The sequence below is a fragment of the Pan paniscus genome, chromosome 10, assembly GCF_029289425.2.
Source record: "Pan paniscus chromosome 10, NHGRI_mPanPan1-v2.0_pri, whole genome shotgun sequence".
Taxonomy (NCBI): Eukaryota; Metazoa; Chordata; class Mammalia; order Primates; family Hominidae; genus Pan; species Pan paniscus.
In genome coordinates, this window is record NC_073259.2 from 105,403,859 (window position 1) to 105,431,856 (window position 27,998).

Consider the following 27,998-nt stretch of genomic DNA (forward strand, 5'->3'; position numbering starts at 1 on the left):
AAGAAAGAAAAAGAAAGAAAGAAAGAGAATCAGATAAATTCAGAATGTGGACTGTCCTGTAAGATATCAAGCCTGGTCCTGGAAACAGTCAATATCATGGAGCTGAAATGGAGTAAAAAGACATTAACTAAATGTAATACACAAAACATGACTAGATCTTGGTTTGGAAAAAACTAGCTCTCAGAGTTATGCTCAAGAAAATTGAAGAAATTTGAATGTGGATTATGTGGACCATATTAGGGAGTTGCTGTTACTTTTGTAAGGCATGATAATGCTGTCATGGTTATATAGGAGTCTTTTTTACTTTTTTATTTTTTATTTTTTTTGGAGCTACATTTTGAAGCATTAAGGGTGAAATGATATGATGTCTGTAACTCTGTAACAGTTTAATAAAAAAATGGATATGAGCATAGAGAGATGAAGCAAATATGGCAACACGTGAACACTTGCTCTACATACTTGATAAATGGGTTTTCATTGTCCTGTTCTTCTTTGTATACTTGAACAATCTCACATTGAAAAGTCAGCACAAAAGGAAAAATAGGAATATGAACAAAATTCCCTCTAGCATTGCCAGATTAAAAAAATGTTTTCTACTTAGGCTTCATGTTGTATAAAAAATATGTGTCTTTAAACACTAGACTCATACTTAGCCTAGAAAGATGCTGACGCTAGAAGGGGCCCGTGGAGAACTAAGAACCAAAGAGCAGCAGGTCTGGGTGTGCCACATCACACTCAGGTGGATGCTCGTGGACTAGAGTGGAGGGCAGAAGCACCTGCACTATGCAAATTGCTGATTTCACTCTTCGTAATTAGTTTTGCCTGGCTGATATAATTGACTGTACTATGGATTCAAGACATCCATGTTGCAACTATAATACAATTTTTTGGAAACTTAACACCACTATGTATACACAATTTAATAAATATTACTCAAATAGTGTAGCTCCTCATTCTTTCAGATCAATAAGTCCCTGTCTTTGTATTGTTTCCACTTGAATTTTGGAAGAAGGTGGAATTTTAAGCATATGACTGGTTTGTAGGGTAAGTCATTATGAGCCAATGCTTATGAGTTTCTTGAGGCAGGGGTGGATTCAGGTGGGAGTTGAAGCTCATACAGTTTTGAGGGTGTCTTTTAAAAAATACAAAATTACAAGTACAAAATTAGATATAAAAGTGAATGTTTAGAATGAGGAAAGAAATCACAACAAATTTTTAAAAATCTGTCAAAGTCTATAAATATAAGATTCAGGAAAAGAAATATTTTTAAAAATAACTTTCTGACACATATAATATTTTTACTTACACTTTTTTTGGTGCATTCTTTAACTCTTCATCTGACAATAAACTTGGAAAATTATTTTCTGTATAGAAAAGAAAAAGATAATCTCATCTTTCGTCTGGCACAGCTGATTTATTCGTTATTGAAAGCTTTGAAAAGTCTCCCATATCTTAAAAGTTTGCTATTGGTCATGTCATATATATTATTGAAATTATTGTTGAATTTGGGAAAGCTTCTACAAGTGTCTTTTACAGGTGAGTTGTAAGACCTCAGGTCATTGCAAGTTTTCATGTGCAGTGACTAATCACAAATTCTCTTTGAATTGACAACCTTTGTTAACCAGTTTTTCACCAACTTATTATTATGAGTTTTTAGTCCTGAAAATTCATGTCATTAGCCTGAGTTAGGGCAGTGGGTAATATTTCTGCAAACCATTCCTAGCTCAGGACAACTAGCAATCACTTAGGTATGCACAGAAATGACAGTAAATCACATGAATATATTCTATAAACCAAAACCGAATGTATCTTCATTCAACTCCTCCTTTTCTGGAGCCCCCAAATATCCCTGATTACTTGATACCACCAGGCACCAGGGAAACGTGTGATTGGAAAGCTAGCAGGGAAAGAGACAGCAGTGGATAAACTATATGATTTTTGCAATTTTTTTCTTTTTGGAGGCAGGGTTTTACTCTTGTCACCCAGGCTGGAGTGCAATGGCGCAATCTCGGCTCACTGTAACCTCCGCCTCCTGGGTTAAAGTGATTCTCCTGCCTCAGCCTCCTGAGTAGCTGGGATTACAGGCACCTGTCACTGTGCCCAGCTAGATTTTCGCAAATTTTATAAAAGCTATGAAAATATCAACACATTGCTAGGGTCCCTCTCAGGGCCTTGGAAGGGGGCTGTGCAAATAAAGGCCCTGGAGTTTAGACTCAGTAGCTTTCTGGTAAATCCTACTGTGCTCGAGGTAAGCATTTCTTCATTTCACATAAACTTATAGTATCTAGCAGAGTGTCTTGTTTACAATGAGTTCTTGCTAGTTGTTAAAATTAACTTCAGTTTAAGTTGCTTTCTTTGGTAATATTTTATATAGTATGATATATGTTATTTAAGACCTTCAAATAAAATAAGCCATGAAGAAAATACTTTTCAAATACGATTATTCAAACTTCTCTCTTTATAACTCGTATATCTCTAAAGAATTTTCTGGTGCTGTAGTTTTTAAGCCTGGCTGCACAAACCCGACGAGTATGACATGTGCACTGGTATTTTTTAAAAAATCTCTAGGTGATTCTAACGTTTAGCCAGAAATTGATATCTACTGTTCTAATGGTCGAAAGTCCTCTTATTTTTTACTTTTTAGCTTAAATGTCAAAATATTATTTTAGTTCTCTCTGGGCTCTTTTGAATGAAATATAAGGATATGAGATTCAGGAAATATGATATACATGCATAGCACAATTGGCCCTAGTAAAATATATCTTTGCTAAAAAGCAATCATCCAGGTAAAAATTCCTATTTACGTGGAATACAGTACCATGGTGTACTGACAGTACCAGATATGAGCCAGATAATGTGAACAGCTCCTAATTAAACATAAAATTCATTTTCTACCAAGCATCCTCTGTTGTTCTTGAAGGTAAATACAATTTTGTTTGTATAACAAAGGGTGCCTTAAAGGGATCAGCTACGAGAATGTTTCAAACAGGAAAGTGTCCAGCATGATAAATCTATTCCAGTTCATCAAACACCCATGCGTTCTCACTGTGGCTCAGGTAACCTACCGAATTAGGCAGAATAGTCAACTGGCTCCTGCTCTCTCATCTCTCAAAATGGACTGTGTATTACACATGATTAATTTCAGTCTGTACACACTGAGTGTATTGACCTTATTTCTATTACAGTAGCTAAGGTGGAGAATAACTATAGCCATTTTTAAGGTGATGAAAGAAAATTAGAATTAAGAACCTTTTCGTGAGATATTTTAATGTTTCACAAGTTATCTGATATCTGAATACAGGCTTACTCTTGACCTTTACATGGAGATGTTTTATTTTTTTACTTAAGAAAATTCCACATGCCTCTCTTTTAGTTATTTCACCCAAATCTTTATATATACTCAGATATGTCATGTCTCTCTACCTCAATTTACATAGGTCATTTATCAACAATCATGTCCCTTGAGAGGTCATCTGTAACCACTAGTCTAAGACAGCAGCCCCCATCACTCTGTCTCTACTGGCCGTGCTTTATTTTAATTCACAGCAATCATCATCATCTGACATTACATTAAACATCTATCTATCATCTATCTTCTACCTATCCATCTGTTTCTGTCTTCTATCTATCTACCTTCTATCTATCTAATCTATCATATCTTCTATCTATCATATCTTCTATCTATCTATCTATCTATCTATCTATCTATCTATCTATCTATCTATCTATCTCTGTTACTTGCTTATTATCTCTCTTCTCCATTGAAATATAGGCTTCATGCAGAAAGCCTGTATTTATAAATTTTAAGTTGTATTAACTGCTGAGCTCTCTGTCTAGCATACAATAGACCCTCAATAAATATTAACTGAGAAAAAATAATGTCAACCAACAAATACCTATTCTGTCTGTTGCCTTGTATGTATGGAGTAAGATAGACCCTATTCCTGCATTCATGATTTTGACAGTTTAGCTGGAAAGAAGCAGCTACTATTTTTTTAAGTATTCTGAGGAAAAAACATTTTGCCTCTAGTCTTAACTGCTATCTATTAACTTTAGGAAAACTATATATCTAGAGTTTTATTTGCTGTACTGTGTAGAGGATGGAAAGATCAGAATCTTACCCTTTAGAAAGTTTATTTCAGCTTTCTATTGTTTCTGTTTCTCCTTTATGGTTTCACCTATCAGGCCATTAGGTAGGCAGAAACAACAAAGTTGTTGGACGGTTTCTGATCCAGTTAATATAAGAAAATTTGATTAATTTTAACTTTTAATTTTAGAGTTATCTTGGCTGATAAAGCAATATTATCAACTAAATAACTGAGTATAAAACAAGCGCAGAAAACAAAACAATATAAATAGCAAGGGGGACTCAGGGAATCTTTAATAATAAATATAAAAATTAACACTGAGTAATTTGTATTCTCAGAACTATAAAATAAATGCATTTAATATACCACAATATTCTTAGGACCTATTATCTTTTTACAGAGGAGGAAACTGAGTTATGGAGGGATTAATAACTTGTAGTTTTTTAAGTACAGCGGCAGGAGTAGCACCACTGTCTGGCTCTACTCTTCTCTTTCTTAAGCTGATGTGTTTTGTGGCATCTCTGTCTAACACGGCTTCCTCATCTGGGGGCATACTCCCCTCTTAAGGCAGTCTTTGTTTCCCCTTCCCTTTCAGGAATCTCCAGTCCTTCGGACTTTTCTGCCGTTCTGAGCTCTGCAGTGCATTGCTGCATGGCTGCCCTCCTTATGTGATTGCTTTTGGCTCTTGGACTCTATGTGACATTACCTTTCCTCCCTGATTACATTGCGAAGGAGAGAAATCTCTCTGTGAGTCTGTTCCAACCTGATTCTAATCTCACTTTGAATGAGACTCGAAAGTAAGAACTTTATAGCTGTGGGGTCTCTCAGTTACAGCAACTACATTTTGCCATATTGACAAGAATTGGCAGGTGATGCAAGTATAATGCTTTCTACAGCATGCCTCCCTCTACCCCCACTCCACGCCCTCCTTCTAATTCTGCTGCTTTAGAGTGTGGATCAACCCACAGTTGTCATTTGACTGTTCAACACATCACATGCACAGAACTCTTTACTCCATTTGTTTTCAGTGGGGGACACAGAACAGCTGTCAATCTTGACTGCTTTGGCCAAAAAATGTTTTCTGGGTACATTTTAAAGATTAACATAACAAACTGTTAAACTTTTTTACTTGGCAGTGCTGCTTCTCCTCAGTTGGTTTGAGAGGAAAACCCGCAGTGAAGAAACAGAAAGAATTTTACATCTTCCCCACATTCTAAGATGATCATTTTGTCATCAATTACGAAAATGAAGCTCACTAATTTCTGAAGTGCATGGGTTAGACACCAAAGCAAAAATGTCAAGTAGCTTTTTCTCTCTTTTTATTTTATACACAAGGTGGATTTTAAAAAGCCACATTTGAACAACAATTGAATACACCAGAAGTAGAAAATAGCAAAGTTTGGTAGTATTCTTGGAGGAAAAAAATTACAAAATACCCAAAAGGAAATTAATATAGTGATAAACATTGATCATAGAAGAGTTGTTTTAAACAATCAAACATGTTTCAAAAAATGAAATTATTCAAATATATGTCAAACACATGATTCAAGCAGTTATTTGTTTCTAATCAAACTACATTATTAAGAATTTGAGTGCTCATATGTTTCAAGACTTTGACTGGTTCTATGCATCTGAATCTAACATAGAATCTTCTGGCAGAAAAGGAATCACTAGGGATTGTTCAATCCGGGCCCTCTGATCCTATGATGAGGAATATTTAAAACACCCAATCGGATAGGTGATTATCTACTGCTTATCCTATTTTAAAGACTCCAGGGATATAGAGTCTCCAGCATATCCTCATTACCTGTTCAAATACTTAACACTTCGGTTGCTGGATAATTCTATAGAGCTCTCTTGAAAAGAAAGGAAAGAAGATTCAGGGATTACTGATGTCTGTAACAATGACATAGCAGGAGGGGGAGTGGGGGTATAATGAAATAGAAGGAAAAAATAAATGATAAGATTAGAAAAAGCTGAACATTTTAAAGAATAAGTCAGACTGAGAATACATTATCTGAGAAAGGAACAGAAAACACACCTCACCAGAGATAGAGAGAAAGGATCTGCTAGAGTAAATTAATTCCATAATTTAAGGACTCAAAGTAGGAATACTTCTATATTTATATAGACTGAGCCGATAAGGGTTCTGAGCAATGAAGTGGAAGTGGAGGAGAAGAGTCTGTGTTGCAGTTATCAATAACCACTTTATTATTTGCACATATTTGTAGGTCAGGGATTTAGGCAGATCTCAGCTGGGTGATTCTTCTGTTCCATATGGCATCAACAAAGGCCACTAGGTAGCATTTATCTGGCCGACAAAGTGCTCTGGTGGGTTGAAGAAGGATACATTCACATGTTGGCCCCTTGGCAGAGTGGTTGGAAAGGTGAGGCTCAAGTGGGGCTGTCAATCAGAACACCTGTCACTTCCTCTGTATTCTAGTGATTAAAAAAAAGTCACTAAGACCAGTCCGGAATATGAAGGCAAAGAATGAGACTCCCACTCTTAATGGAAGGGGTGGCAAAGAATCTGTGGCCTTTTTAAAACCACCACCATCTATGGTAGTCTTGCTGAGCAAGCTTTTGGGGAATAATATGATAAGAGTAAGATGGATAGACCCAATTAGGATTTAGAATCAAGTAACAACTGATGTGGCTATGTTTGTATCCAAGTAGAATTACAAATAAGCTAATGGGCTTGAGAAATGCCTGCTCTTGTGTGATCCTGGGGCTCACCCAGTGTGAGAGAATAGAATGAGTGAAGGTGAATGGAGAAAACAAATTTCAGCTCTTTCTCTGTAGTTGAACAAATAATTATTGAGTACCTCCTTATGCTGATTTATAGTATATGCTAGGGACCTCCAAAAAGCAATATAGTCCCTTCCCCTAAGAAGCTCATACTCTGTAGGAGTAAAACAAATGCAGTAGTAGAATAGAATTGTGAACATACAGGAAAATTTATGAAATTTTAGAAATTCAGAAGACTTACTGATATGGATGTGACTAATCTTGCCAGTTCAGGCTCACAGGAAACTTCATGGAGAGACAAAATCCATGCAATGTTTCCATGAAGAGGAGGAGTTTGTCAAATGGACTGGGCAAAGCAAACAGAATATGCAAAGGCAAAGACACCTGGAGAACCATGGTGTTCGTCTGTGTGTAGCTGTGTATGTTTGTGTGTGTGTGTGCACGCACGCATGCAGGCACTGTAAATAGTTTAATGTGTCGAAGAAGGAGTGGGAGAAAACAAAATTGGAGATGAAGGCGGTGGCTTATGTTTAAAAAACAATCTTGCATTTCATATATTTGATTCTAAAAGTTAGTAGATGTCATTGTAGTGTTTTAAGCAGAAGTCTAACATGATAAGGTTTCATGTTTCAGGAAGATTTCTCCTGGCCATGATGAAGTTGAGAGCCTGGCTTGAACAGGCCACCTTCTGCTCTCAGTAACTGGCAGGTTAACAGGCACTTAGCCATTATCCAGAAATGCTTTCTTACAACAAACTGAAATTCCTCTTGCTTTAATTCAAACCCATTTTTTCTTGTTGGGTTCTTAGAATATTTGCTGTGGATGCATTAAGTTGTACTTCTAGTTTTTCTTTCTTTCCCTGACTTGAGAAGCCTTTCCCTCTTGATAGTCTAAGAACGTACTTCACAGCCCTATTACCTGCTCCATAGAATATATATCTGATGGGAGATGCTGTCATCACAGTGTTAAGATCTGTCTGCCCAGCGAATTTTGGGAGATCAAAACAGAAAGAAATGCTTCAGTTCTGGCGTACAGCAGGTTCATATGTTTGGGTTTTTATATTAAGGAATTTATTTCAGTTTGATATTCTTTATGTTATTATTTTCTTCTACCATTTTATAAATCCTTCTTGGGCTACAAACCACTTCCAAGCACCTGAGTACCTAAGCTGCTCAGCAATAGGCCTTTGAAACCAGGCCATCATGAGCTGGTTTCACATTGAAGGTATATAAAAATATGTTCTTTATGTTAGACCAAGATTACCTCTCAGGATTAGAGAAGACTGTGTACATATACTATATACAATTGTCTCTTCTTGGGGGATTGGTTCTAGGACCCCTGAAAATGTCAAACTCCAAGGATGCTTAATTCATTGTCATAAAATGGTGTAGTATTTACATATAACCTATGCATATCCTCTACATACTTGAAATCATCTCTAGATTACCTATAATACCTAACACAGTGTAAATTCTATGTAAATAGTTGTCATACTGTATTGTTTAAGGAATAATGACAAGAACAAGAAGTCTGTACATATTCAGTATAGATACAACTGTTCATTTAAAAAAAATTTTTTTTGATTGATGATTGAATGGTTGAATCCATAAGTGCAGAACCCTTGGATATGGAAAGCCAACTGTAGTTGTACAGGCATGTGCCACTATGCCCAGCTAAATTTTTGTATTTAGTAGAGAAGGGGTTTTACCATGTTGGTCAGCTAGTCTCGAACTCTTGACCTCAGGTGATCCACCCACCTCCACCTCCCAAAGTGCTGGGATTACAGGTGTGAGCCACCATGCCCGGCCTCATTTGTATAACATTTAAATCAACTTTCTGGTAATCAACTCATTTGCATAACATTTAAATCAATTTTCAGGTAAGATTGCTGGGCTCTAATGTAGAAAAAGTTAAAAATCTGTTTAGTTAAATACTATACTTGCATAAAAGTTGTTACCACTTACCACTCACCTCCTAAAACAATTGTCAAAATTGCTTAATTAGTAGGCAGAGAAATGAACATGATGGAAGAAATTTGAATGCAGTTTAACATTAAAAAGACTGAGATTGCAGGCCAGGCGTGGTAAATCATGGCTGTAATCCCAGCACTTTGGGAGGCCAAGGTGGGTGGATCATTTGAGGTTAGGAGTTCGAGACCAGCCTGGCCAACATGATGAAACCCTGTCTCTACTGAAAATACAAAAATTAGCCAGGACTGGTGGTACATGTCTGTAATCCCAGATACTCTGGAGGCTGAGGCAGGAGAATTGCTTGAACCCAGGAGGAGGCAGAGGTTGCAGTGAGCCGAGATCGTGCCACTGCACTCCAGCCTGGGCGACAGAGCAAGACTCCATCTCAAAACAAAACAAAACAAAACAAAACAAAACAAAACAAAACCTGAGATTGCTTCCCCCTAACTTACTGGATACCTTAGCTACTCTATAGGAGTGTGGAGTCTATATTTGGTCTCTAAATTAAGTAGTGAAGGAAATGAATATACAAGACTTCCATGTATCTTCTCTCAGGCCTAGGTCTACTTGTGAACAAGAAACATCCTGAAACGAAGGATGTATCCAAGTGACTGAAATCATAGTTATTTTATAAGCTGAGTGCATCCTGGTAAAGTGGAAAAACACGGGTTGAATGTATACTAACTTACATGGTATTACATAAATTACTAAGCTCAGTTTTTCTATCTTTAAAATGGAAATAATAATACTTACCCTGTCTACCTCAATCAATATGTGCTGAAGGCTGTTTGTGCACCAAGCACTTTGCTAGACCTGAGGATATCTAGTAAAATAGTTTAGAATCATGTGTCTGTTAAGAAGAAGGTAAGTCAACCCAGAATTAAGTTGCAAAAGTTGCTCTGAGAGTACAGAGACGGTGGCCAGGGATGGGAATAAGAAAACTCTTGGAATGGGTAACATTTGAGGTAAGTGTTTAAAGCTGAGATAAGAGAGGTTAGAAATAAGTAGGAGAAAGGCATCCTCAATACATCAGCAAGAAACAAAGGGAAGTACAAGAGTTCTATGATGACAACGAGATAGGAGAAAGAAAGAGAAAGTGAGAGAGAAGACTGAAGACCCAAAATAGCAGAGGCCTAACCAAGATGGAGGTTCTTTTCTTTCTCATGTAAACGTTGGGCCCAGGGCTACTTTGGCACTTCATGGTATAAGGAGCACATGTTTCTTTCATTTTGTTGTGCCACATGTGGCCTCATTCTCAAAGTTCCCTTAAAGTCCAAGATAGCAGCTTTAACCCCAGCCACAAAAGCCACATTCCCATAAATAGGAAGGAGCAAAGGAAGGAAGTCACTCTTCCTAATCCATATGGTATTTACTTATACCACTCATATTCTGGGATCACTTCTAGACGAAAGCAAGATCTAGAAATATAGTCTTTATTCTGGGCAGCCATGTGCCCAGATACATGTGGTGATAGCTCTGACTGAAGCAAGGAGAATGATCGCTGGGAGACACTTCTGGTGTCTGAGAGCATGTGGTGTGTGCATGTGTGTATATGCATTTGTGCCCAGGTGTGTGTATGTGGCTGTGCCCATGTTTCAGAGGCAAGGGGAAACAGCACAGATTGAATGAAAAGACACCTAATCAGAAGTTACATTGTTGTGAAAAGTTACATTGCAAATGGATAAAGCACATTATAAAATTAAGGAATTATTCTAGGACAAATAGATATTTTAGTGGTTACATATTTAACGTTAAAAAACCAGCTCAGGTTTATAACACATTGACTTATATATACAAACTAAATAGAATTGCTTACTTCCTCATTTATGTTCCTATAACACCTTATATCAATATTGTTATATAACATTTTTCTATTAATATTTTATGTCTTTGTTTCTCTAGACCATAAATTTTCTAGATTATAAATAATGATTTTGGTGGGGAAACTGATTCCACTGTGTAATGTTTCCTTCCATGTGGAGAGAAATCCATCAGTGTAATAATTCTGGAATCTCTACCCCTTGGGATAAAGCGGGGGCTGGGGAAACGAATGGCTTAACAGAGAGAATTTGGGATGAGAAACTCGGCATGTTGCAGTGAAGCCAACTGGATTAAGAGAATAAACCCCTGGGAGATGTTGTGAGGGAAAGAGGCACTTATGCCCGGCACCCTGACCCACCCCAAATATTTCCATCCATGTGAAGAGGCACTGCTGAGTGTGATACTCACGACCTCGTTCCAGCTCCTCACTCACTTTGGGGAAAGGAGTGATTTGTTCGATTTTGGACTTGGGCATAAGAAACTGGGTGTGTGTGCATAGTTCTGCCCCTTTTTCCTTACTGTCTCTTAGAATCTGGTCTGTGAGTTTATGCTCTTGATTGTCTTTGGCCATATGGTGAGCCTTGCAACTCACAGGAGAGGGCCGGAGTGGTTTAGAGTCCCCTGTGGCTGGATGATAGCACTCCTTATGTTTTGTGTTATGCATTAAGAAGTCCTCTTGTTTGCACAGATAAAACATAGTTTTCTTTACCAGCTTTAACAGAAAAAAATAATAACTTGATCTTTATTTACTATTACTTTGTGTCTCTCTCTCTCTTTTTTTTTTTTTTTTTTTTTGAGGCAGTGTCTCACTCTGTCACCCAGGCCCAGGCTGGAGTGCAAATGGCACAATCTCAGCTCACTGCAACGTCCGCCTCCTGGGTTCAAGCAATTCTCCTGCCTCAACTTCCCAAGTAGCTGGGATTACAGGTGCCTGCCACCTCGCCTGGCTAATTTTTATATTTTTAATAGAGAAGGGGTTTCACTGTGTTGGCCAGGCTGGTCTCGAACTCTTGACCTCAAGTGATCTGCCTGCCTTGGCCTCCCAAAGTGCTGGGATTACAGGCGTGAGCCACCATGCCCAGCCTATTATTACTTTTGTCTTATTTCTCAATTGGGTCAGAATTTTGGTAAGGATGGGGAGTGCTATGGATTGGGAACCCTCAAACCCCAAGATTGTATATCTATCTATCTATCTATCTATCTATCTAATCTGTTATTCACGTAATGAATTGTGAATGAATGGGTAGCTGGGTGACAGTGTTAAAGTGGGTTTGTACTCTTATGATTGACCTTGATAACTTTTGGAACTCATTCATTTAATAAAAAGGGTAATATATTTTAGATATAAATAGGCAAAGCTCAAATTGATAGATTTGACACCAAAGGCATAGTAGTATAGAGCCAGATTTTTTTTTTATTGTAAAGGGTGAGGCTTTATATTCACCAATATACTCACCTGGTGGCATTTAAGTTTGAAAGGGTAGATCTGATTGAAATTGCTGTGAATATATTTTTTACATAACTGCCTAGATTCTCCTAGGGGGAAAAATCACATCCTTGGTCTTCAATGTCTTTGAAAGCTTCATTCTGTCAGACTAGTGCTCTTAAAATGAGAATAATAGGCCACCGCGGTGGCTCACACCTGTAATCCCAGCACTTTGGGAGGCCAAGGCAAGTGGATCACGAGGTCAGGAGTTCAAGACCAGCCTGGCCAAGATGGTGAAACCCCATCTCTACTAAAAATGCAAAAAAAAAAAAAATATATTAGCTGAGTGTGGTGGCGGGCACCTGTAATCCCAGCTACTCGGGAGGCTGAGGCAGAGAATTGCTTGAATCCAGGAGGCGGAGGTTGCAGTGAGCCGAGATTGTGCCACTGCATTCCAGCCTGGGTGACAGAGTGAGACTCTGTCTCAAAAAACAACAACAACAAAAATGAGAATAATAAAAGTGGTCACTGTTTCTGCCTGACACCATCACTTCAGAACTCAGTGTGTCCTAAAACCAGAGATGAGGCTTTGCTTGTACATTAGTTATATCCCTGGGAGGGAGAGAGGGAACAAGTACCTGGACATTGTGAAAAATAGTGGATGTTACCATTAGTAAGAGGCATTTTCTAAGCTAAATAACAATGAGAACATTGGTGAAACTGCAGAGTTTTGAGAGAGTGCTGAAAGGTCTGAATGTCTGCGGAAGGGTGCTGCTGTAAAGACAGTCAGAGATAACCATATCCATGTGTTACCTTAACACCATCCCTGGGCTTTTTCACCTTTGAGTCTGGTGCTAATCATCATCCCAAAAGACACAATTTCAAATGCCATAATCTTCAATGTTGACATCCCAAAAGATCAAAATCCCTAGTCAAATATTCCTAATGTCTAAAATCCCCCAAATCACATTCCTGAAAGATTAAAATCCAGAACTTTGAAATTGTCTAAAGCTGAACTCTGAGAAAGTGATTAGTGCATTTTTGCTGTGTGCAGGATAGTTGCTTCGTGTGAGTTATTTCATGTGAGTTGCATCATGTTAGGAGGAACTATTATCTTGTAATTATTTTTATTTGGAAATTAAGTATGGCTTAAGGAGATGCATTTGAGTGCTAAGTTGACAAGGGATGGATTTGTGGACTTTAGTTGTCAACTTGACTGGATCAAGGAATACCTAGAAACCTAGTAAAGTATTGTTTTGGGTGTGTCTGTGAGAGTTTCCAGAGATTAGTGTGTGAGTCTGAGTAGACTAGGTGAGGAAGATCTGCTTTAAATGTTGGTAGGCACCCTCTGATCAGCAGGGGCCACGGAGAGAACAAATACAGGGAGCCAATTAGTTTCTCTCTGAGAGCGGACACAGATTTTTCTTTCACTGCCTTGAACATCAGAACTCCAGGCTCATGGGCCTTTGGATTCCAGGACTAAGAGTCCACTCCCCTGAGTCCTAAGGCTTTCCACTTCAAACTGAGGGTTACATCATTGGCTTCCCTAGTTCTGGGGCCCTTAGGCTTATCCTGAGCCACTCTATCAGCATCTCAGGGTCTCCAGCTTGCAGACAGCCTGTTGTGGGACTTCTCAGCCACCATAATCCCATGAGCCAATTTCCCTCTCATGTATCTATATACATATCCTATAGGTTTTGTATCTCTAGAGAATCCTGACTACACTATTTGGTATTGGGGAAGGCAAATATCATTCATTTTTACTGTATTTCTTACCATACAGTGGAAGAGATCTGTGAAATTGTTCCCTTGCAAAAAGACTGTGATAAGTTAAGTGTACGAGTGTACTTAATGGTGAAAGATAAAAGTTTAAAGGCTAATTATTATTGGTGCTTCGAAAGCAGAAAATTGCTTAATTGCAAGAGCCAGGCAATAACTAGACTTTCAAATGAGCAGCATATACTTACAAAATTTGTAGACCATAACAGCTCTCCAAATACAAGTGCAGCGAGTGTTTCAAAGATCATAGAAGTGGAAATGCAGGCAAAAAATATAAGAACTCTCCCCTGTCAAATTATTTAATTGTGAATGACTTCTGTCACTTCACACATTAGCACCAATTCACTGTGCTGTGTACTTCATCTTCACATCATTTCCAATACTGGAGATACAAATTGTGCAAAAACCGTTAGAGAGTTCTCATTTATTTTATACATTTTTTTGTAAGTTTGATTCCACAAAGGTGCATTATTACAATGTTGACTTTGTGGCAATGTATGTGTGAGCACTGTGCATGTATGTTAAAACACTGACACTTCTTCAATAAGTGAAGAGCTGTCTTTTTTCTACACTGGCATCTGTGAAAGATAAAAGTTCCCAAGATCTCAGCTCTTTGGGCAAATGCATATGTGGTGGTGACCCACAATGGCTTTTGCTCTATCTCATCAAAACCTAGGTTGTTCATCACCGTATTTCAGACAACTGAAGTTATGCACACAATTATGAGCCATAGTGATATGGTTTATACATTTTGCTTTTTGACCTATTTACTTAGAGTATGGCTCACTTGCCCATAACTGTTATAACTGTGCAACTGTTGTTCGTGTACTTTAGTGTTTGTGCTTCCAAAAATATGTGTGTTATTATTGCCTATTTTATTGTGTAAAGTGGCCTATAAAGTGCTCAGTCATGGTTTTTTGTTTGTTTGTTTTTGAGATGGAGTTTCACTCTGGTTGCCCAGGCTGGAGTGCAGTGGTGTGATCTCGGTACATTGCAACCTCTGCCTCCTGGGTTCAAGCGATTATCCTGCCTCAGCCTCCCTAGTAGCTGGGATTACAGGCAGGCGCCACCATGCCCAGCTAATTTTTTGTATTTAGCAGAGATGATGTTTTACCATGTTAGTCAGGCTGGTCTCGAACTCCTGACCTCAGGTGATCCACCCACCTCGGCCTCCCAAAGTGCTGGGATTATAGGCATGAGCCACCGTGCCCAACCTCAGTCATGTTTTTATACATTTCTCAAATAAACCCCTCTTTAAAAATGTCAGTAAATCCTTTTAAGTAATTATTTTTGTAATTTTTTTCCAGAATTATATAGTTGGGATTTGGATCTTTTGGGATTGTTATTTTTGGAATTTTTAGACTTTAGGAACTTTGATCTTTCAGGATTTCAACATTTGGGATTATGGCATTTGGGATTGTGTCTTTTGGGATTACAGCCCAAATCCCTTTGGGTTGCTTAATGAGGATTTAAGGGTTTTTTGTTTGTTTGCTTTTTCTCTTTCTGTGTAGTTACTGATGAGCCTTAGGGCTCAGACAGTGATGAGAAAGTCAAAATAAGAATCAGGTTGCTTTTCTTTTGTATTTGCTGAGCATTAGAATAATGTTTCTGTTTTCAAGTAAAAATGTAGCATAAAGAGATACCATAATCCACATTTTGGTTCATTTGGGTGGTTTAATTTGGGTGTAATGGGATTTGCTTATATTCTACCCGGTGATAAATGTGACACCATAAACCAGCCTGGAGCTTTCTTGTGTAAACAAAAGACCAGAGAAATTAGCATTAGGATGAACAGCATTTATAAAACGCGATTAGCTTTTGAAGTAGATTTAGATCCTATTCTCTAAATTGTAAAAATCCTCCACTTCTGCCTTTTCTCGGCTCTGTTATCTGCTGAATTCAATGCTGTAAACACAAAAGTGCTCCATAAATATACTCTAGTGATGACAGACTTGGATATAAAAGCAAAATGGTACTTAAAATTGCTCAAGTAAGTTGGTTATAGTTAGATTTTTTAAAGGCCATGGTGGTATACTTTGGTAGAATCCCCAGCTTTCTTTAAATGATGACGGAAGGTAGCCAGTGCTGTCTCTGTTATGCCTCTGAGTGTCTAATATAAAAATGAATTAGGAGAAAAGGGCCAGGAGACCTAGCAGAGAGCTTTGTTCTGGCAGGATGCAGGGTGGAATAATTCTGAAAATTCTCCATGAGGAATCATCCATTGATAAGCTATCATACCCTCCTCAAAAAGGGCACAGGTAGGACTGTATTAACTTGCTGTGTGAAATAATAAATTACCTTGTCCCATCAGGCACATTATAACTGCATTGATGGGTTTTAGCAACGTCCCTTCCCTGAGAGCTCAACATGAATGCTTTATGAATGATGGCTGAGCTCTGAGACTCCTCACAACCTTTCTTATATAAAGTTGGTAACCCATAAAACTACCATTCCTTTAAAAAATGACCAATTTTGAACAGATTTGTAAGAAAGGGAACCTTTACTTTTGCAAAATCGTATTAATGTGAGTAGGGAGAAGGTTGGAAGGGAAATCATGCTGAAATATTACTATCTCAATACTGTTTGAAGACTAAAACTAGGAATAATTATACCTAACACATTCTTTAGGGATTCTTTATTTTCATAGAAATTTTGCTTAAACTAAGATCCCAGATAGGATTTTCCAAGTTGTGTTTAGAGGTTGCTTGGCTATTCTTCAAAAGGCACGAGGTTGGTTTATTGGCAGTTTATGTTTGGATTTTCATAGCAAATATAAAATAGTTGGCACTGCAAATGTGTGAGTGTGTGTGATGGGTGGGAGTGGGGAGGGATATATTGTTCTCTCTAGCAATTTGCAGATCCATCTGCCTGTGCAAAACCACTTCTCTCTGTGCAGGATGACTGTATATATCTATATTTTTGGCCCCCTTTATTAATTCACTTTTGTCTCCAATGAGAGTGTTTCTTGCAATCCTTCTGCCTTTATATGTGCTTTGTAAACCAATAGAGAGTGACAGCAAAATGAGTAAATGTCTCGATTGCAAACTGTTCATCAGCTTCCTTTTTTAAGATAAATTTCACTTCTTACATTCTGTAGAGTTTGGAGACTTCTTTTTTAAAATTTTTTTTCTTTCTTTTTTTATTTTATTATTATTATACTTTAAGTTTTAGGGTACATGTGCACAATGTGCAGGTTTGTTACATATGTATACATGTGCAATGTTGGTGTGCTGCACCCATTAGCTCGTCATTCAGCATTAGGTATATCTCCCAATGCTATCCCTCCCCCCTCTCCCCACCCCACAACAGTCCCCGGAGTGTGATGTTCCCCTTCCTGTGTCCATGTGTTCTCATTGTTCAATTCCCACCTATGAGTGAGAACATGCGGTGTTTAGTTTTTTTGTCCTTGTGATAGTTTGCTGAGAATGATGGTTTCCAGTTTCATCCATGTCCCTAAAAAGGACATGAACTCTTCATTTTTTATGGCTGCATAGTATTCTATGGTGTATATGTGCCACATTTTCTTAATCCAATCTATCGTTGTTGGACATTTGGGTTGGTTCCAAGTCTTTGCTATTGTGAATAGTGCCACGATAAACAGACGTGGGCATGTGTCTTTATAACAGCATGATTTATAATCCTTTGGGTATATACCCAGTAATGGGATGGCTGGGTCAAGTGGTATTTGTAGTTCTAGATCCCTGAGGAATTGCCACACTGACTTCCACAATGGTTGAACTAGTTTACAGTCCCACCAACAGTGTAAAAGTGTTCCTATTTCTCCACATCCTCTCCAGCACCTGTTGTTTCCTGACTTTTTAATGATTGCCATTCTAACTGGTGTGAGATGGTATCTCATTGTGGTTTTGACTTGCATTTCTCTGATGGCCAGTGATGATGAGCATTTTTTCATGTGTTTTTTGGCTGCATAAATGTCTTCTTTTGAGAAGTGTCTGTTCGTATCCTTCGCCCACTTTTTGATGGGGTTGTTTGTTTTTTTCTTGTAAATTTGTTTGAGTTCATTGTAGATGCTGGATGTTAGCCCTTTGTCAGATGAGTAGGTTGTGAAAATTTTCGCCATTTTGTAGGTGGCCTGTTCACTCTGATGGTAGTTTCTTTTGCTGTGCAGAAGCTCTTTAGTTTAATTAGATCCCATTTGTCAATTTTGGCTTTTGTTGCCATTGCTTTTGGTGTTTTAGACATGAAGTCCTTGCCCATGCCTATGTACTGAATGGTATTGCCTAGGTTTTCTTCTAGGGTTTTTATGGTTTTAGGTCTAACATATAAGTCTTTAATCCATCTTGAATTAATTTTTGTGTAAGGTGTAAGAAAGGGATCCAGTTTCTGCTTTCTACATATGGCTAGCCAGTTTTCCCAGCACCATTTATTACATAGGGAATCCTTTCCCCATTTCTTGTTTTTGTCAGGTTTGTCAAAGATCAGATGATTGTAGATAAGTGGCATTATTTCTGAGGCCTCTATTCTGTTCCATTGATCTATCTCTCTCTTTTGGTACCAGTACCATGCTGTTTTGGTTACTGTAGCCTTGTAGTATAGTTTGAAGTCAGGTAGCATGATGCCTCCAGCTTTGTTCTTTTGGCTTAGGATTGACTTGGTGATGCGGGCTCTTTTTTGGTTCCATATGAACTTTAAAGTAGTTTTTTCCAATTCTGCGAGGAAAGTCATTGGTAGCTTGATGGGGATGGCATTGAATCTATAAATTACTTTGGGCAGTATGGCCATTTTCACGATATTGATTCTTCCTACCCATGAGCATGGAATGTTCTTCCATTTGTTTGTATCCTCTTTTATTTCATTGAGCAGTGGTTTGTAGTTCTCCTTGAAGAGGTCCTTCACATCCCTTGTACGTTGGATTCCTAGGTATTTTATTCTCTTTGAAGCAATTGTGAATGGGAGTTCACTCACGATTTGGCTCTCTGTTTGTCTGTTATTGGTGTATAAGAATGCTTCTGATTTTTGTACATTGATTTTGTATCCTGAGACTTTCCTGAAGTTGCTTATCAGCTTAAGGAGATTTTGGGCTGAGACAATGGGGTTTTCTAGATATACAATCATGTGGTCTGCAAACAGGGACAATTTGACTTCCTCTTTTCCTAATTGAATACCCTTTATTTCCTTCTTCTGCCTAATTGCCCTGGCCAGAACTTCCAACACTATGTTGAATAGGAGTGATGAGAGAAGGCATCCCTGTCTTGTGCCAGTTTTCAAAGGGAATGCTTCCAGTTTTTGCCCATTCAGTATGATATTGGCTGTGGGTTTGTCATAGATAGCTCTTACTATTTTGAGATACATCCCATCAATAGCTAATTTATTGAGAGTTTTTAGCATGAAGAGTCGTTGAATTTTGTCAAAGGCCTTTTCTGCATCTATTGAGATAATCATGTGGTTTTTGTCTTTGGTTCTGTTTATATGCTGGATTACATTTATTGATTTTCGTATGTTGAACCAGCCTTACATCCCAGGGATGAAGCCTACTTGATCATGTTGGATAAGCTTTTTGATGTGCTGCTGGATTTGGTTTGCCAGTATTTTATTGAGGATTTTCGCATCAATGTTCATCAAGGATATTGGTCTATAATTCTCTTTTTTTGTTGTGTCTCTGCCCGGCTTTGGTATCAGGATGATGCTGGCCTCATAAAATGAGTTAGGGAGGATTCCCTCTTTTTCTATTGATTGGAATAGTTTCAGAAGGAATGGTACCAGCTCCTCCTTGTACCTCTGGTAGAATTCGGCTGTGAATCCATCTGGTCCTGGACTCTTTTTGGTTGGTAAGCTATTGATTATTGCCACAATTTCAGAGCCTGTTATTGGTCTATTCAGAGATTCAACTTCTTCCTGGTTTAGTCTTGGGAGTGTGTATGTGTCGAGGAATTTATCCATTTCTTCTAGATTTTCTAGTTTATTTGCATAGAGGTGTTTGTAGTATTCTCTGATGGTAGTTTGCATTTCTGTGGGATCGGTGGTGATATCCCCTTTATCATTTTTTATTGCATCTATTTGATTCTTCTCTCTTCTTCTTTATTAGTCTTGCTAGCGGTCTATCAATTTTGTTGATCTTTTCAAAAAATCAGCTCCTGGATTCATTAATTTTTTGAAGAGTTTTTTTGTGTCTGTATTTACTTCAGTTCTGCTCTGATTTTAGTTATTTCTTGCCTTCTGCTAGGTTTTGAATGTGTTTGCTCTTGCTTTTCTAGTTCTTTTAATTGTGACGTTAGGGTGTCAATTTTGGATCTTTCCTGCTTTCCTTTGTGGGCATTTAGTGCTATAAATTTCCCTCTACACACTGCTTTGAATGTGTCCCAGAGATTCTGGTATGTTGTGCCTTTGTTCTCATTGGTTTCAAAGAACATCTTTATTTCTGCCTTCATTTCGTTATGTACCCAGTAGTCATTCAGGAGCAGGTTGTCCAGTTCCCATGTAGTTGAGCGGTTTTGAGTGAGTTTCTTAGTCCTGAGTTCTAGTTTGTTTGCACTGTGGTCTGAGAGACAGTTTGTTATAATTTGTGTTCTTTTACATTTGCTGAGGAGTGCTTTACTTCCAACTATGTGGTCAATTTTGGAATAGGTGTGGTGTGGTGCTGAAAAAAATGTATATTCTGTTGATTTGGGGTGGAGAGTTCTGTAGATGTCTATTAGGTCTGCTTGGTGCAGAGCTGAGTTCAATTCCTGGGTATCTTTGTTAACTTTCTGTCTTATTGATCTGTCTTATGTTGACAGTGGGGTGTTAAAGTCTCCCATTATTATTGTATGGGAGTCTAAGTCTTTTTGTAGGTCACTAAGGACTTGCTTTATGAATCTGGGTGCTCCTGTATTGGGTACATATATATTTAGGATAGTTAGCTCTTCTTGTTGAATTGATCCCTTTACCATTATGTAATGGCCTTCTTTGTCTCTTTTGATCTTTGTTGGTTTAAAATCTGTTTTATCCAAGACTAGGATTGCAATCCCTGCCTTTTTTTGTTTTCCATTTGCTTGGTAGATCTTCCTCCATCCCTTTATTTTGAGCCTATGTGTGTCTCTGCATGTGAGATGGGTTTCCTGAATACAGCACACTGATGGGTCTGGACTGTTTATCCAATTTGCCAGTCTGTGTCTGTTAATTGGAGCATTTAGCCCATTTACATTTAAACTTAATACTGTTATGTGTGTATTTGGTCCTGTCATTATGTTAGCTGGTTATTTTTCTCGTTAGTTGATGCAGTTTCTTCCTAGCCTTGATGGTCTTTACATTTTGGCATGTTTTTGCAGTGGCTGGTACTGATTGTTCCTTTCCATGTTTAGTGCTTCCTTCGGGAGCTCTTTTAGGGCAGGCCTCATGGTGACAAAATCTCTCAGCATTTGTTTGTCAGTAAAGTATTTTATTTCTCCTTCACTTATGAAGCTTAGTTGGGCTGGATATGAAATTCTGGGTTGAAAATTCTTTTCTTTAAGAATGTTGAATATTGACCCCCACTCTCTTCTGGCTCGTAGAGTTTCTGCCAAGAGATCCGCTGTTAGTCTGATGGGCTTCCCTTTGTGGGTAACCCAACCTTTCTCTCTGGCTGCCCTTAACATTTTTTCCTTCATTTCAACTTTGGTGAATCTGACAATTATGTGTCTTGGAGTTGCTCTTCTCAAGGAGTATCTTTGTGGCATTCTCTGTATTTCCTGAATCTGAATGTTGGCCTTCCTTGCTAGATTGGGGAAGTTCTCCTGGATAATACCCTGCAGAATGTTTTCCAACTTGATTCCATTCTCCCCGTCACTTTCAGGTACACCAATCGGACATAGATTTGGTCTTTTCACATAGTCCCATATTTCTTGGAGGCTTTGTTCATTTCTTTTTATTCTTTTTTCTCTAAACTTCCCTTCTCGCTTCATTTCATTCATTTCATCTTCTATCACTGATACCCTTTCTTCCAGTTGATCGCATCAGCTCCTGAGGCTTCTGCATTCTTCACGTAATTCTTGAGCTTTGGCTTTCAGCTCCATCAGCTCCTTTAAGGGCTTCTCTGCATCAGTTATTCTAGTTATCCATTCGTCTAATTTTTTTCACAGTTTTTAACTTCTTTGCCATCGGTTTGAATTTCCTCCTGTAGCTTGGAGTAGTTTAATCGCCTGAAGCCTTCTTCTCTCAGCTCATTAAAGTCATTCTCCATCCAGCTTTTTTCCATTGCTGGTGAGGAGCTGTGTTCCTTTGGAGGAGGAGAGGTGCTCTGCTTTTTAGTTTCCGGTTTTTCTGTTGTTTTTTCCCCATCTTTGTGGTTTTATCTACTTTTGGTCTTTGATGATGGTGATGTACAGAAGGGTTTTTGGTGTGGATATCCTTTCTGTTTGTTCGTTTTCCTTCTAACAGACAGGACCCTCAGCTGCAGGTCTGTTGGAGCTTGCTAGAGGTCCACTCCAGACTCTGTTTGCCTGGGTATCAGCAGCGGTGGCTGCAGAACAGCGGTGGCTATAGAACAGCGGATCTTGGTGAACCGCAAATGCTGCTGCCTAATCGTTCCTCTGGAAGTTTTGTCTCAGAGGAGTACCTGGCCGTGTGAGGTGTCAGTCTGCTCCTACTGGGGGGTGCCTCCCAGTTAGGCTGCTCGGGGGTCAAGAACCCACTTGAGGAGGCAGTCTGCCCGTTCTCAGATCTCCAGCTGCATGCTGGGAGAACCACCACTCTCTTCAAATCTGTCAGACAGGGACATTTAAGTCTGCAGAGATTACTGCTGTCTTTTTGTTTGTCTGTGCCCTGCCCCCAGAGGTGGAGCCTAGAGAGGCAGGCAGGCCTACTTGAGCTGTGGTGGGCTCCACCCAGTTCGAGCTTCCCGGCTGCTTTGTTTACCTAATCAAGCCTGGGCAATGGCAGGTGCCCCTCCCCCAGCCTCGCTGCTGCCTTGCAGTTTGATCTCAGACTGCTGTGCTAGCAATCAGCGAGACTCCGTGGGCATAGGACCCTCCGAGCCAGGTGCGGGATATAATCTCCTGGTGTGCCGTTTTTTAAGCTCGTTGGAATAGCGCAGTATTAGGGTGGGAGTGACCCAATTTTCCAGGTGCCGTCTGTCACCCCTTTCTTTGACTAGGAAAGGGAACTCCCTGACCCCTTGCACTTCCTGAGTGAGGCAATGCCTTGCCCTGCTTTGGCTCGTGCACGGTGCGCTGCACCCACTGTCCTGCACCCACTGTCTGGCACTCCCTAGTGAGATGAACCCGGTACCTCAGATGGAAATGCAGAAATCACCCGTCTTCTACGTTGCTCACACTAGGAGCTGTAGAGCGGAGCTGTTCCTATTTGGCCATCTTTCAGTTTGGAGACCTCTTAACACTTGGAATCGGTCCTAGATCTGCTGCATGCTTTAGCTGTCCCTCTTACCTTTCACAATAATGCCTCGTTGTTCCTTTTATTCATGCAGATTTATGTTAATGATTATTTGCTATGCAAATATTTCAATTTAGTACTTATGGTAGAGAAAGCACTGACCAGCAGACCTGAAATTGAAGCTTAGCTCAGCTTTTAACTGAGAGACTTCCTGTGTTTTACTTCAGCTCTCTGGGACATAGTTTTCATATCTGTAGAATGAACATTGTAGTAATTGTCTCTTAGAACTGTGATGATAATTCAGTAATTGAAAAGCTTAATAGTCTGAAACCTAATATAGGAATTAGGCACGTAGCAGAGGCTGCTCTATGTCCACCCCAATTCTCTCTCATCTTCTTCCCTAGTAATGGAGTTCTGTCTGGATCCAGACTGGGACTATATTTTGTGGCCTCTCTTGCAGCTAGATGTGACCTTGTGTTTAGGCTCTTGCCAGAGGAATAATTTACTTTCATTTACCTTGTGAGATATCTCTTACCCAGGACTTCAGCTTGTCTTCTTTCTGATGGACTGACTGGAAGGGCTATTATTAGAGTGACTTTGAAGGCCAAGTATCTTTAGACCAGTTCTCTGAATTGAATTGTGGAGCAGAGCTGTCAGCTGATCTAGAACACCTGTCCTGAGCCATTGGGTGAAAAAAAAAGATTTCTATTTTGTTTGGGCCTTTGCACTTTGAAGTCTACTTGTAACAGCAGTTTAGCTTACCATAGCTAATACCAGAATTGTTCTTGAGTCCATGTTGATTGAGATTCACAAAGTCATAGAACTGGAAGGAGCCCTAGAGGTGGTCTTGCAAACAAACAAACAAACAAACAAACAAAAATGCCTGGAGAGAAAAATAACTTTTACTTGGCCATAAAACAAATTAATTACACAATTGGAATAAAATCTAATTTTCATTACACAACATTGTCTCTTTGTAGAGTGCGTGATAAACATGGAATGTAATCCCTACGAGATAGTATATGCAGAACATATGAATAGATCCCAAAAGTGCCTCTGTAAACTTTTTGTAACTCCCGTAGGAATGGCAAATTAGAGAAGCACATAGACTCTTACCCAACCTTTTACATGAGATTTGAGTGGATAAGCAGGCCCTTATAGAACACAAACTTTGAGGCTTCTTTTTCAGCAGTCCCTGAGCTGGAGGGTCCATGTATCAGATGAAGGGGCACATCCCTTTGGTTCTGTGTGAGAACAGCCTTAGGGAAAAATGACCAACCTAGCAGCAGTGCTGGGTATGTTTTAGTCACAGCTTCTGAAGCTTGTGTGCTCAAAAAGATTGATCTAAAATGGCTTCTCGAAACATAATCCAACAAGAGAGAGACAAGATTATGTTTTTAGCATTTGAACCTGAACACGCTCACTCTGTTTTAAAAGGTCTTATGGGACTGAAAAAGCTCAGGGAAAGAGAAGTCGCTGTTCTCATTAAAGGAGAGAGGTATTTTTATTCATTGTTTTTATTCACATCAGTTAATTTAACATGCCTTGAAGGGCCTCTTCCAGGGTAGCAGTATTAAAGTAGCAGCTTACTCACTGATTATAAACAAACATTAGTCAAGTTTACTTACAAAAGTTGGTGCACGGATAAAAAGCAAAAGAATTACCTCCTACCTGACAGATGGAATGAGTCCCAAAGGTCTCTTCTGGTCTTGTGACGATATGCCATTTAAGAAACTTGGAATGAAATCCAAACTGTTTAACCGTGACTTGTAAATCTCTCCATGATCTGGTCTGTACCCACTCTCATCTCAAGACCCTCTTATCCTCGGCTTGCTACTGAGATGCCTCATCCCAGCAGTCTTTCTGTTCTACAACCACAACCTCTTTCATGCTGCAGGGCTTTGCACATGCTATTCATACAGCCAGCTACTCCTTCTCTTCTTGGGTCTCAACTTAAATATCACCTCCCTTACAGATGTCTTTCTTGACCACCTATAAAAGGAAGGCTCACTCTGTTTTTCCTACATTTTAGCTTATTTCCTTCAAACCATTTATAGAAATTAATTTATGTCTGCTTATTTATTTTATGCTAGCATTAATCTCTTCCTCTGAATGGTAACTTAATTGGCTAATTAAGCCATTTTGACCATAAAAGGGGCAAAGTTTAATCCAGGATGGTCTGAAAACTCTATGTTGAAGCAAAGCCAGAGGTTAGGTAAGGAGAAATTGAAACTGAGAGACTAGGAATGCAGAGTGGGATTAGTGACATGAATAGGGTTTTTTGTTTTTTTGTTTTTTGGAATGGCAGACAGGCTGAGGTGGACTCCCAAATATAGATCAGTCTAGTAGCGAGGTTGGAAAAGAAGACTAAAGAGATCCAGAACCTGAGAAGAAGCTAGTAAAGTAAAAGCCAAGGCAAGGAAAGAGGCAAAATCTCAGACAGACTGACTGAGACTCATGTCTATGTTCAACTCTTTAGCAAGCATCTCAGCACTTGCCTGGATAGCCATGCTCAAGACTATTCTCAGTATCTCTTAGGGCGATCGTAGTGGATGTTGTTCCTCTGGGTAAGTGACTTCACCTCCCTTGGGAGGCGATGTGATTTGTCTTTGGGTCAAACAGCTGGAAAGTGATTCTTTCATCTGTCTAGTATTACCCCAACCAGTTCTTAACTCTGTGCCTATATCCCAACAATAAGATGTTTTCCTAAATCCTTGCTAGCTGATTTCCTTGACAGCAGTTTTGTACCTTTGGTGTAGAATCAGTTTATAAACCTTGGGCTGCCCTTCACCTTCCTCAAATTCTGAGCACTCTATGCCCCATCCATACACCAAAACCCTATTCAGGCTTTGCTTCTTTTCACCAAAATTTACCCTTGCCTCCTGGAAGAGGAACCCAGGAATCCTGCTGGTTTGCAGTCTGCCCTCTAGTGCAGATAATTCTCCGTAGACGCTGCCTTTCTGTTGTTATAGTAACGGCAGATGTGCCTTCTGGAATGTTACGTTTCCTGGGAACACTGTTGGGAGGATCAAAAGAGAGATTTACTTGATCCCAGTTCCATTTCAAATTAAAAAAAAAAATTCTGCACCCACAACTGTATTTGTTTTCCTGCCTTACAGAAGCCAGGAGAAATTGACAGAGTAGTAGAACCAAATCTTGACAAGAAGCAGGACATGGAACATGATGAAATCTGATATCTAGCATGTTCTACTTTACTAAAGAAAACACAATGCTCATAATTTAGCTGTACTTTGGTTATCAGGATAAATTATGCAATAAAATATATGGGTATAATGGAAACTTCAAAAGCGACAAATAGATGATAAATGATATAAAAGTAGATTATTGTGCTTAGCTTCGATTCTAATGCTTGTAAAATGAATGAAACAATGTGTTTATATGCAGAAAGTCATATTATCATAAATATATTTGCTAAAACAGGAAGCATAAATTGTGGTTAAATTTCCTAATGTCTGATGGTATGCTTAAATGTTTCTTTGTGATTAAATGTGAACAATTGCTCCTTTAAGGTAAAGGTCTGTGTATATGTGATTAATCAGATTGAAATGAAAGTGCAGACAGCTCACGCATGCCTAGTTATCAGAATGATTGATTTTACTCTGTACTTGTAGGTGAAGAAATATCTGTTAATAATCCCAGTAGCCAAACCCCTGATGTCACTGATAGCTCAATGATTTGTGCACATTCTGCATTATAGAGCTCATTTGCAGGTTTAGGGGCTACACAATGATCCATTGGATCACAAAATTATAACATGAAAAAAGTGACATCCAGATTTATGCAAGTGTTATGACTGCAAAGTGCATTTCATCAGTGAGAAGTTTAAAATTGCTGCTGTTGTAGCTGTCACAGGCATCTTATTTTCTTTGGTTTGTGTGTAGGCAAGACTGTCAAGCTTTTATCACACAAACTGGTGTTTTTGTGTACTATCGCTCTCCTCCTGCTGGTGACAGCCAGTCTCTGAACCGAGTTGTTATTAAGTCTTCAGCTTTAAGATAGTACTTGACTAACTTGTTTGAATTACACTTGATCATAAACACCTTAATGTTTTACTGGGTATAAAAGATTCAGAACAAAATAGGAAAACAGCTCTGTAGTAAGGATTGGTGGATTGCTGGTGTTGCTCTTCATCACTACAGGGAAAATGATGTTGAACTTCGAATTCTCAGTTCTGGGTCTTCTCAAAATAAAGCCCTGGTGTTAGCAGGAGACTTTGCATGTAAGACTTGGGTGTCTTCCCCATGCTGTAATCCTGATTTTCTAGACCTGGCCACTGTATCATCAGATTGTGAGACACTCTGCCCTGCATCTTTCTGCCAAGAAACTTGCTCTTCTCACAGCTACTAAGACGTTTGTTTCTGGAGGCATGTTGGTCCAAAATGTCTAGAGGAATGAATTTATTTACTACTGACCTTCTTTCAGATTAAAATAATTTTTTTCCCTTACAACCAATTGTGTTGGGTTCCTTGCTCTGAAGAAACTGGGAAAAATGGGCAGAGTAATAGAGGCAAGTATTGGCAGGAAGGCTGTGGGATATTTGTATGATGAAATCTTATACCTAATATGTTCTACCTTTGTGCAAGGGAATGTAATGCTAGTAATTTTCCTGTACTTTGATTGCTAGGGTATATTGTGAGGTAAAATATATGGATAGAAGGGAAATGTCAAATGCTGCAAATAGCAGAGCTAAATGGATTCATTTATTTAGCTTCAATTCTAATACTTGTTAAATGAATAAAGCATTGTATTCAGAACCCCTTCCTTAGAAGATCCCATACAATTGTGTCTGGCACAATACCCAGCCCACAACAGGCACTCCATAAATAGGAGTTATTATTG